General features: G+C 35.9%; 1 protein-coding gene across 4 annotated transcripts in view; it reads left to right on the top strand.

The window, feature by feature from the left end:
• Nucleotides 1–12,790, top strand: part of NCALD (neurocalcin delta) — a 489,836-nt gene that overhangs the window by 393,898 nt on the left and 83,148 nt on the right. The window contains exon 1 of one of the 4 annotated variants that reach the window (XM_053558840.1): nt 8,335–8,621. The exons of the other annotated variants lie outside the window; for them this stretch is intronic. The gene's annotated coding sequence lies outside the window, so the exon portion shown is untranslated. Of the gene's footprint in view, nt 1–8,334; nt 8,622–12,790 lie in introns of those variants that run through there. 4 annotated transcript variants of the gene reach the window in all.

Genomic DNA, 12,790 nt, shown 5'->3' with positions numbered 1-12,790 from the left:
TTTTTTGTAGAGACAGAGTCTCACTGTACCTCCCTCGGTAGAGTGCCGTGGCCTCACACAGCTCACAGCAACCTCTAACTCTTGGGCTTACGCGATTCTCTTGCCTCAGCCTCCTGAGTAGCTGGGACTACAGGCGCCCGCCACAAAGCCCGGCTATTTTTTTGTTGCAGTTTGGCCAGGGCTGGGTTTGAACACGCCACCCTCGGCATGTGGGGCCGGCGCCCTACTCACTGAGCCACAAGCGCCGCCCCCTATTAATTATTGAGAGTGAGATGTGGAAGTCTCCAACTATAAATGTGGATTTCCCTATTTCTCCTTTCAGTTCTATCATTTTTGCTTCAACTATTTTGCAATTTTGTTGCTTGATGCATACACATTTAGAATTGCTGTCTTCTAAGATTGAACCTTGTATCATTATCATTATGTAATATTCTTCTTTGTCTCTGGTAATTTAATTTTTCTGATGTGTACTTAATTGATACTTAGTAATCATTCCCATTTTCATTGATGTTTTTATTTTTATTTTATTTTATTATTAAATCATAGCTGTGTACATTAATACATTTATGGGGTACAATGTGCTGGTTTTATATATAATTTGAAATACTTACAACAAACTAGTTAATATACCCTTTACCGCACTTTCTTAATTATTGTGTTAAGACATTTATACTCTACACTTAATATATTTCACATGTACCCTTATAAAATGCACCATAGGTGTGGTGCATTCACCCATCCCTTCACCCATCCTCCTCCCCTACCCTCCTCTTCCTCCTTCATCTTGGGCTGTAGTTAAGTTATGTAATTAAGTTATGTAATTAACTTTCATATGGAAGTGTGAGTGATTATATATTGGTTTCATAGTAGAGCTGAATTGGATACCTTTTCTTCCATTCTTGAGATACTTTGATGTATCTTTTCCCACCCTTTGAAAGTAAAACTTTCAACCTCTATAATTATATTTGAAATGAATTTCTTATAAACAACATATTGCTGGGTCATGTTTCTTTAATTTATCAATCTCTGTCTTTTAAGCAATATATTTAGATAATTTACATTTAATGTGTTTATTGATATTATAGGATTTAATTCTGCTATTTTATTTTTTATTTTCTGTTTGTTCTGGTTTTCATTTCTGTAGTTTGTTTTCCTGTCTTTCTGTGGGTTAGTGAACTGTTTTTAGAATTCATTTTTATTTCTCTCTAGTATTTTGGAGTATATCTCTTAATATATCCTTTTCATTGCTTGCTCTGCATATTAAATTGTACACACATATTAATAACATCACAAACTACTGCTGTCATCATTTTAGAAAATTTGCCTCCATTTAGGTTCCTTTATCCTACCCCTTTTTTATAATGTGATTTTCTTAAATATTCCCTCTATATACACTTAGAATAACATTAGGCAGGGTCAAAATGTCAAACATAATTAACAAAACTTAAGAGTAGACAGAAAGTCTATTATACTTGCTTACAGTTTTGCTTACCATGTTCTATCTTCCATCATGATGTTCTAAGAATTTTTTTATGTTTCTAAAATTGTGTTTGAAGAATCTCTTTTAGCTATTCTTCTATGATAGGTCAGCTAGAAGCACATTCTTTTTGTTTTTCTTTAGCTGAGAATATCTTGATTTTATCTTCATTCCTGAAGAATATTTTTCTGGGTATAGGATTGACAGTTATTTTCTTTCAGCAATTGAAAATATGTGTCACTTCTTATTACTTCTTTGGTTTCTGATGAAAAAATTACTGACATTCAAGTTGTTTTTCCCCTACAGATAAGTTGTGATTATTCTCTGGCTGCTTGACAGATTTTTTTCTTTGACTGTAGTTTTCGGAAGTTTAGTTATGACCTGTGTGAGATTCTGTGTGGCTTTCTTGGGGTCAATCTTGTTTGTGATCTTCTCAGATTCGTGATTCTCTAGTTTTTTGACTATTACAAAATTTGGGAAATTTTCAGTTCTTGTATCTTCATTTAGACCTACCCTCTATGTCCTCTGATTTTAGAACTTTTAAGACATGAATATTAGATTTTTTTTGAGTTATAATTTTCATTTTTATTTTTACATATACACGTGTTAATTAGGTTTCCATTTTTTTGCCTTCACAAAATTAAAGAGTTAAAATTTAATAACAATAACAATGTTTAAGATAAAGATTAGAAACAAAAACCTTGTAAAGAACGAACTAACATAAATACATTCAGAAAAGGAATCAGACAATTGCTACATCGAAATATTAAGCACTAATAATAATAATAATAATGCAAAGAAAGTAACATTCACATCATCAAATAAGAGTATGTCTATTATAGAATGCTTTGACTCTGAGATTCAGTATGGAGTAAGATTCAGTATGGATCTTTTTTATAGTATTCACTAGTATCTGAAGCTCTGTTTATTTTTTGTAGTCTATATTCTTCCTGAGAACAGAAGCCACTCCACCTTCATTTATTAAAGACGTTTTCTCTGTTTATAGGATTCAAAAGCTGCACTTTGTTTCAACATTTCAAACTTATTGTTCTATTTTCTTCTGGATTTAATAGTATCTTTCGAGAAAATCTTTCTTGCCCCATTAAAGTTAATATAATGTTTTTTTCTTGCTGTTTTTAAGATTTTGGCTTTGCCTTTAAGTCTTAGCAGGTTGGCCATGATGTGTCTATGTGTGATTTTCTGTGTAGTTATCCTGTTTGGGGTATATGGGATTTAATAAATCTGTTATTTTGTGTCTTTTATAAGTTTTAAAAATTTCTCAGTCACTTCTCTTTAAATAATCTTTCTGCCCTATTCTCTCTTCTTTCCAAAACACATTAATCTTTTCATCATGTTCTCAATGTCTCTTACATTTTTAATGTATTTTCTTTTCTTTTTACCATGTTTGAATCTAGATATTATCTGCTAATCTATCTTTCATTTAACTTATTTTTTGTTTTGATCTATCTTCTCTGCTCTTAAACCTATCTGTTGTGTTCTTACTTTTGGTAATATTTATCACAGTGGTTCTCAAGCTGTGGGTCACGACCCACAGAAACTGTATTAAAGGGTCATGGCATTAGGAAGGTTGAGAACCACTGATTATCAGTTTTTTAACTTTAATGTTCCTTCTTTATAGATTTCATTTTTATGCGTAGAACTCTCCATCTTTCCTTGAACATATTAATTATAGTTACTGACATTGTAAAGACTGATGAATAATCCAGGGGTCTACTGTTATTGCTTATTTTTTCTTCATAGATTATGGTCAGTTATAGCTAATTATGGCATGTTTCATGATTTAGGATTGAATTATAAATAGTGTCTGAAAATTTTGAAAGGTTCTGGAAGATGTAATATTCCTTTATAGAGGGTTAATTTTCTTTGAAAGGTAGTTAGAACAGGGGCAAATTAGGCCCTGTTCAGGTGTGGTGACTCAGGCCTGTAATCCCAGAACTCTGGGAGGCTGAGGTGGGTGGACTGCTTGACCTCAGGAGTTTGAGACCAGCCTGAGCAAGAGCAAGACCCTGTCTCTACCAGAATAGAAAAACTATCTGGGCATTGTGGAGGGTGGTGGGTGCCAGTCCCAGTTACTTAGGAGGCTAAGGCAAGAGGATCACTTCAGCCCAAGAGTTTGAGGTTACTGTGAGTTATGATGCCAACATGGCACTCTACCCAGGGCAACAGAGTGAGATTCTGTCAAAAAAAAAAAAATAGGGACAAATTACCTTGATCCAATTAGGGGTTATAATTATTCTAGGATGGATCCTGGATTTTGTGAGAACTCATCTATTACTTCAAAGACTTAGCCTTTCAGTTTTGAGACTTGAGAACTTTGGGTACTTACCAGACTTTAACTCCCTGAAGAATCTCAAACTGTAATTTTTGTCTCCCAAGTATTGCAAGACAGTTGAACTCTGCCTTTAGCCTTTTTGCTGCATTTTTATGCTTTACTTTTTGTCCTTTTGTCTTATGCCTCCATAGCAAATGCTTCAAGTAGAAAGCATGACAAAATTTTGGGACCTCTTCTTTGTGATTTTTTTGAACCTGAATTTCAGTCCCCTGAGTCATGGATGCTTTTAAAGATTTGTACTCCAAGTTGTGCCTCTACAATCTCTTAAGAATGGTAGAAACTCCACACCACGTAAGAATCAGCCAGTAATTTAAGGAGAAAAGCAGTGGGCAATGCAAAGAATGTTGGAATTATCTCAGTGCTATGAACTAAATGTCTATGTCTCTCCAAAATGGATACATTGAAATCCCAACGGCTACAGTGATAGTATTACCAGGTGGAGGGCTTTGGGAGGTGGCTATGTAATGGGGGGACAACCATCATGAATGAGATTAATGCCCCTATAAAAAGAGGTTCCAAATTGCTGCCTTGCTCCTTCTACCACATGAGGATACAGCTTGAAGTTGCCATCTATGAACCCAGAAATGGGTCCTCAGCAGACATTGAATTTGCTGGAGACTCGATCTTGAACTTCGCATCCTCCAGAACTATGAGAAATAAATCTCTCTTGCTTATTGTTGCCTTTGCTACTCTTTGATGGCTTCCAACCATTAAAGAAATCTAGTTATTATTTTCTCAGTGAGAATATTAATCTGCATACACACTACTCCATCACAGTGGGAAATAGAACTCATCCAAGCCTGTACAATCTAAATATGCTTCAGATAAAACTATAATAATGTGGACATAATTTTCTTCAGGATATTTTTACTATTTTACTTCACTCCTTTTCCTTGATTCAAATTTTCCTGATTAGTTTCTTTTTCCATGTTACTCCTTAGGCCAAAGCTAGATTAAAATGTTTAGAATTTCAATATGCAGAAAGATAATTTGGCCTTATCCCCTTATAAGAAATTAAAATGAAAAAAATTCTGGGGGCAAGACATGATTGCAAGAGGGACTTTACCTGACAAATTGTAACCTGGCTTATTGTACGCTCAATGAATCCCCAACAATAAAAAAATAAAAATGGAAAAAAATAAATAAAAATAAATAAAAAATAAAAACAATCCTAAAGTATAGAATAAACATAAGAAATAATTCAATTGTTTCTAAAAACATGTCCACTGTAAATTATTTCCAGAAATTTATGGAGCTAATCTTCCTGGTTGTAAACCCTGGGCTTGCCATGTACTAGGTAGGCAAGTTTCTTAATTTCTCTATGCTTTAGTTTCTTCAGTTGTGAAATGTGAAAAAGAAAAGTACCTGCCTTATAGGGTTATTATGGTAAATGATCTAATATATGTACAGCACTTAGAACAATTATTTACATCTAGAAAATAATTAATGTCAGTTAATACAAAATATTTTCCAACATCAATAGCAATAGCCATAAAGTATATCAGCAAATAACTTATATATATTCATAATAAATATTTATTATTTAGTAGGGATAAGTCTGATTACTTGGTAAATTTATTTGGACCCACCAATTGCTAGAAAATTTTGTGGTAAGTGAACAGTTTTGTCTTTTATTTTTTCTTCCTTTGCCTTTTTTGGTGTTTGACATGGGGAGAGGCTTTCTCTTCCCTGTTAGTAAGAAGAAAAAGGAACCATTTCTTTCTACTTTTCAACATGTATTTCTCAGTAGTTGAGCTATTCAACATTTATTATGCACTCATTATATTCTGGGCTGTGTGCTAACCGTGGTGTGGCAGAGATGAATAAGATTCCATCCTTTCCCTGAAGGTCTTCAAAGGCTTATCAAAGTCAGACAGATAAACAAGAAATGACACATACACTGAGCCATCTACTCTGTAGCAGGGTGTCAGAATTTTATAATATATTAGCATTATAATTGTCCCAACAACCTTCGGCTGGAGGCACTGTGGCTCAGAGGACTTAGGCAGATAGCTCAAGGTCCCAATATAAAAGAAATGAGATTTGAACCTAGTAGCTCCAAATAATTGTTCTATGGCCTGCCCGCTAATGTTAAGACAGAAGAGACAGCAACATGTCTACCTAGAAACATTGAAAAAAAGGGCTGATTAGAATTGTCTGTTCATGCCCAAACTACTTGTATGTTTAGATATATGAACCCAAGTCAGACTGCTGGTTTATTGGCATTTGCCAGTTATTTTTGGAAAAGTGGTCAAATTAATAATAAGCAGTCTTGACATTCCTACAGCAAGTGAAAAATAAGGTGCAGAACTATTTTTGAATGGGTATTTTTAAATTCAGTGAATCATTTTCACCTTAAAACATGACACATCAACTAGAAAATAAAATGACACGTATTCTCTTGAATGTGGTATGCTGTGACTGGAGAAGGCCTCCATGTGTAGGTCCTGTGATACTTTCGACTCCATTTGGATTAATTAGCCATAGTTCTGAAAACCTGAGTTCCAAGGAGATCAGTGTCGTGCTTTGAACTCTGCAAGAGACTGGCAGCTTCCTTAGCTTTAAGAGGAATCTTGCAAAGGGAAACAAGTGATGCCAGATTGGAAGTATGTTATAGACAAGGGCTCCCTGCACCCACTTTTCATTTTGAAGGTCAGTTCACTGATTATTTTAATTTATAATGAATTTAAACCTAAGTGAGGATATAGTAAAGTATACTTCATCTTAAAATGCTAGAACATTCAAAGTAAAAATGTGTTGGATTTTGCTAATTTTCAAATTGAAGTCCTGATTTTAGGGATTTTTAGAACTAAGAACTTTCTGTTTCAGAAGAGATCCCCTACTGGCAGAGTGTGGCACTGCAGTGTTATTGCGTTGGATGCCAAAGCTACGTGAAAAGGAGGAAAAGCTAATCAGACAGTGTTGGGTTTGGAATCAGAGAGATGATAAATCAGGCAGGTCAGAGAACTCGGGGCCCTGGAAATCTAGAAGTATATGTTTCTCTGTCTCTACCCATTCCCTCCTTACCAGGGTGCATTTCTGAACAGAAAACCAGAACTATAATTGGAACAAATTACAAATTTGTGAATTGTGGCTTTGCTGAAATGAGCCCTTTGTGAGACCTCCTGACCCATTTGGACAGACATTGGATTCAATTGTTTTCATTCAAATGGCTAAATTCCAAACTGTTATTAATCTGAAATTAAAGGGGCAAAGTTCTTTATAGTTTGATTTTACTTTTGCACTGCTGCAGCTAATAGCATCAAGAAAATAACTTTTCTAATAAAAATCTATCTTTTCTCCCAATTATAGTTGCGATAGAAGTAAAGAAGATAAAGTGAAAGATGGAATAGAAAGATGTTATGGCCAAGCAGTTGGGACAGTAGTTTTATTATTAAAGAAACAACTTCTGACTCTACTGAAGAAATTCCATTCTTTTACAGTGACACAAATGTAGTCTGCCCAGCTGGCTGAGATTCCATTTACATTTTAGCACCACATACCTACTCTTTACTTATTTATTTATTTTTTTTAAGAAACTAGAATAGAAGTCCTGATAACCCTGGCATGTAAAGGTCCTTAGGGTTTTGAGGGCAGTCTCTTCTCCCCTGCCTTGTAATTTCTTTGTTCTCTGAATGGGCACACATTTTCCAATGTCTTTTTCAGAGTACTTTCCTGTGGGTTTCATCTCATTTTGTTTAATTGGCTTCCCATTAATTAAGAGGAGAATTAACTAGGAAGTTAGCATGTGTGCGGAGTTAAAAGTAAGCTAGGGAAGTGGAGGAAATGAAGCTAAAGTTAGAAAACGTGTGGGACTGCCCTTTTATTCTGCGTCTCTCGGAGTTCAATGAACTTGATGTTCAATGGACTTGACAGTGGTCCTCTTTGCTCATGGTCTGGATGAGCAGATTTGGGAGGAAGGATTTGGCACCAGTACGACCCCAAAGCGAAGTTGTCAGCTTACTCATGTGTTATTTTAAAGTAGTGCCATTGTGAAACTCTCTTGGTCATTGTTTTTGCATAGACATTTTACAGTGCAGGGATGCTGAATGCATCTTACCTGATCACATCCTACTTGGTGTCAGGATCCTTAGACCCTCTCATCTGCCGCTGAGCCACTGCCCACTGTGTTTGTTAATTTCTCTCCACCATTAGCCTGGTCTCAGTATATCATTGTGGATTCTTACATGGTTTTTAAAATATCTTGTCTTCCAATTCCACCTGGAACTTCTGCTTTTATTCATTTGCTTAGCAATACATTTAATTTGCAAAGAAAACTCCCTCCAGAGTTTTTTGGTTTCTTTCTTTTTGTTCAGCAGAGAGAGAGACACACACGCTTCATGCTGGTGATAGCGAGACCAGCGGGAACTTCAGAGTGGCATGAATTTCCTGCAAGTAACTGCAAAGAAAAGACACTGAAGCCCTAAAGAGGAAAGTTGTAGGCATGCCTGAGTGACAGCTTCAGGGGAGCTGTCCGTGTGTGTGTACTCTCTCTCTGTCACACACACACACACACACACACACACACACACACCCCACAGTGACAGATGACCTATTGAAATAATTTCAGAGCCGGTCTGTGGTTGCTACGACAACCAATGATCTCTTGGCTCTCATCTGGCCATGTGACAGGGACTTTGACGTCAGCTAGAGGCAGAGTCTGTGGCTGAGTCCACACAGTCAAAAGCTTGTGAGAATCTGGTGGATGCTGGACGTTGCTGCTGCTGCGGCTGCTGTTTCTCAGGGTCTGCAGAGCATGGACTGTTAAATCTTGCACTTCTTCTGTGTGAGGTAATTAGTTTGCTTTATCCACAATAGTTAAGATGTTTTTATAGCTCACTGTGGTTCTTCCCTCTCTCTTCCCCTCCCACAAGTTTTCCATGAGCAATTATTGTTGTACCGGGGTAAATTGTGAAGCAGCATCTAGTCATGAGTTTCTTGCAGAGTCTCTGCGATTCGGTTAAATTTGGATTAATGTTCTGTGAAATAGGTTAAAATATAATCGCCTTTCTTGCTCACCACTCGTGAACATAGCATTATTTAGAGATATGGATTTTGCAGCCTGAGCCAAATCTTCTCTCTTGAATTCCAGGAATCCTCCCTTCAGTATTGTTTTGAGTTGAAAAACTCCGGCATAGCCTTGAAATATGTTGCTAACTTTTCTTTTTCATAATTGCTACCTGATTCTGAATCAGCCTAAAATAGTTTGGAATTTGGTTTCTGTCGCGGTTGCAGTGTTCATAATTAGCAACAATCGGAACAGCGGGAAAGAACATTATACTTTGAAACAGAAGTTGGGATTTTTCTTGCAATAACCTTTAGTATTATGAAAATACCAAGAAAAACTGTCAACAGCTTCCTGTTTAGAGAAAAATAATCTGAAATATGCCAAGGAAGTTGTGGTGGGAGCTTTTACTTGTATGCATACAGTTGCTTTTTGGTTGTGAGAGGAAAGTATACAGTTTCAGCGTCCTCCCCTGAAAATTCAGCTGTGAGAAGAAAGGGATTGGTGGCTCTTTATTAAGGAAGCACATAAGCTGTTTTTATTTCCGAAAAATTGAAATAATTACCTTGACAAGAAAACAGTAGTCCTAAAATTAAATGTATCATTGATATAAAGCCTACCTTAGCTCAAACACAGATGGAGTCACCAAATTTGCTCCAGATCTTCAATTAATAATTTGATTAACTGTGATTAAGGACTTTTATCTCTACTCTAATGACACTATATAGTACAAATTATTTTATTTTTATTGTGATAGATTCCCAAGTTTAAGAATTTTGGATTTTCTTTCATGACACACAAGCTCGATTGCTTTGTAGCTTGTCATTCAGAGAAAACCCCTGGTGCAGAAGTTAGTCAAAGTCTGGATTTATAAGCATGTTTCTAAATCTTAGAAATTTCACAGGAAAAAAAGACACATTTTGGAGAACTGCTGGTATTTTAAGAAGTAGAAAAAAATGGTTTGCCTGTATGTATGAAGATGTATTTATAGTATGTGAATTATACCTCAATTTAATACAAGAATATATTGTTTTTAATTTTTATGTTCTTTGTTAGTTTCAGAATTCTAGTCATTAGCATCTATTTTACTATTGGAGGTGAACATTTTGAACAGTATTAAGCTGCAGTGGTAAGTGAGTAATTGTGGGTATACCAATAATTCCTCAGTAGCTTTCAAAGAGTAAATATTCATGTATGTTACTGGCATGTGATATGTCTATTTTTGGGCAGAGCCTCCATGGAGGATTTTCTGAAAGTCTAACATGCTTATATTTAAGGCACACCTAGTGGACATCATGTCATCATTTAATTGATCTCAGAATTCTAATAACCCAGAGGCCATATTCTGAGCACCCATAGAGATATGTTAACGGACATATAACATTTCATTTGAGCAGAAATGGGGCCAGTAGTGCTGTCATTTAAGAGCATGATCTTAGGTGGTGCCTGTGGCTCAAAGGAATAGGGCATTGGCCCCGTATGCCAGAAGTAGTGGGTTCAAACCCAGCCCTGGCCAAAAAACAAACAAACAAACAAACAAAAAAACCCTGCAAATAAAAGCATGAGAACATTTTGATGCTTACTTTTTTCACTCAAAATTTGGAATTAACTATAATTTTTTTTAGGTAGCAAAGATTTTTTTAGGTGTTCTCTCTATGATGTTTTAAATTAAAGTCATAAAATGATTTTATTTAATACTCTGCTAGATTTCACCTGTATGAAATACAAGGGAACAACTTAGGGTTGATGTCAAAATGTCCATGATAAAGTTTATCATTAGAAGAAGTCAGCCTGTGCTATGAAAACAGAGATGCTCTAGAATCTACAGGTTTTTTCATATAAAAATGATTCTCATCAGAACCATCTATTCACAGCAATGAGACTATGTTGCTTTCAAGGTCAAGTTTGTTTCTGCTTCAAAAGATGCTAGCAAGGAATGATTTACTCTAGGAACCTGGCTGTTGCATTATTAAAAGCTTTGTGTGTAGTTTCAGGGATTTTTAACCTTTTTGGGACCATGGATCTCTTTGGCAGCCTGATGAAACCTATAGACTTTTCACAGAATGATGTTTTTAAATGCATAAAATAAAGTATGCAGGGTTACAAAAGAAACTGCTTTTATTGAAATAACATTAACCAAATTCTTTAAAATTAGGATATGTGTTTTGTTAATAATACGTTATTAAATAATGCATACCAGCAGCAGGTAGGATAACTACCATAATCTTAAAGTAGCGGCGAGTGTAATAGACATTTCATGATGTCCACAACAACTTTCATGTGATGTGAAAATACCTGTGATTTCTCTTGGCAACAGTATCACAGGTACTGTGGTTTGTGGCCTACATTTTAATTGAAGGAAATACTAAATTTTGGTTTGAGGTTAGTGAAACTACAGATGTCGTATTTTTCCCATCCAAGATCTCTAGGCCCTCTTGAATTCTGTCCACCCCTGAGTTAATTGATATGTAAGCTAGTGATGCCAAAAGGCCATAGAACTGTGTTGGATAAAATCCACAACCTCGTTGCCACATTCAGTTCTACCACATCTGACTGTAGTCTCAGAATGTATGGATTTCACAGTATTCTCTGAATTCTGTGTGAAAAGGGATGATATCTCCACACAGCTATAAACTGTAACTTTGCTTTATTTTCGTCCTTGTGACCCATGAGCAGACGTCTTTCACCTGGACTGAGAAATCCTTACCTGGTTAGTCAGGGATTAAGAGGAAACCTCATAGTAGTAATGCAAGTTATGCACGTTGGAACCATGGGCTGTGGAAGTAGGAACAGAGCTGTTTACAAAGGGACCTTTATCCACTCAGAGAAGATAACAAGCAGTATTTAGATGAAGAATGCTGGTCGTTACGTGAGACCACAGCTGAAGAAACACAAGGTACGTTGTATGCTGACAGCATTTGAGGTGAACATTAAAGAATGGCAGGTGACTTGCCAGTTTGATGTAAGGCACATGTGCAGATTAGCCTATCAGAGGTCTCTGGGATAGGACAGATGCCAAGTGAAGTGGGAAATGGAGACGCTTCCCAAGTAATCAGAACATAGAACTTTATTTGATTTGCTGGATCTTTAAGACCAATACAGGAAGTATTAATATTATTATTTAGTGTGACTTATGTAAGTAACTGTCTCGTTCCCTTTGTCCCATTGAATGTGCAAAAGATAGTGCCTGATTTTCTTTTCCAACCAACAGGGTAACTTTGCAGTTGGTCAGCTACCATCACAGCCTGCATTTAGAGTATCCTCAAACCATCCTTTCTATGACATCAGTACCCCCCATCTCAGCGTAAGAGAACAGGAGCTGTCACATTTTGCACAAGCTGCTGTTTAAACTCGATCCAAATTCCTCACATTTGGAGTGGAAGCTTAGCAATTTTTCTTCGTGTGTTCTCAGAGGAATTATGAAAGAGATTTTCTCAGACATTTCTTATTCTTGGGATTGGAAAAGAACACCTGCCTTGGGGACTTTGAGTCTCTGTGGCAATTTGATTAAAAAAAAAAAAACTTGGAAAAAGTCTAAAATCTCTGACTCCAGGCTGTACTGTTTGCTCCTCATTGGCAAGTGTTTGAAATTTTAAGTTCAGATAGAAATGCACCATTATTTTTTTCATGAAATCCACTCTTATTTAACTGGTGCCCCGTGGTGGAAATGTAAGTAGGAAGAGCATTCCAAAGCATAGTATTTTTTTACTGTTTCCAGAAGTGATGCCATAAAAACGAGTGCTCATTAAGATTTTGATATAAAAATTATATGATAAATATTTAAATGCACTGGAGCCACATTCTCCAAACTGAAAACAGTCTGTTCTTTTTAATCTCTGTGTGAACTTCAGTTTTTTGGGAATATATTTCCATAAATGTCTTTATGTAAAGACACAGCATCCCTTTAAAATTTAGTTTACATTGATGTAAAACAGAATATACCAAAATCACAATG

The sequence above is a fragment of the Nycticebus coucang genome, chromosome 13, assembly GCF_027406575.1.
Source record: "Nycticebus coucang isolate mNycCou1 chromosome 13, mNycCou1.pri, whole genome shotgun sequence".
Classification (NCBI taxonomy): Eukaryota; Metazoa; Chordata; class Mammalia; order Primates; family Lorisidae; genus Nycticebus; species Nycticebus coucang.
This window is presented reverse-complemented; position numbering and strand designations above follow the sequence as displayed.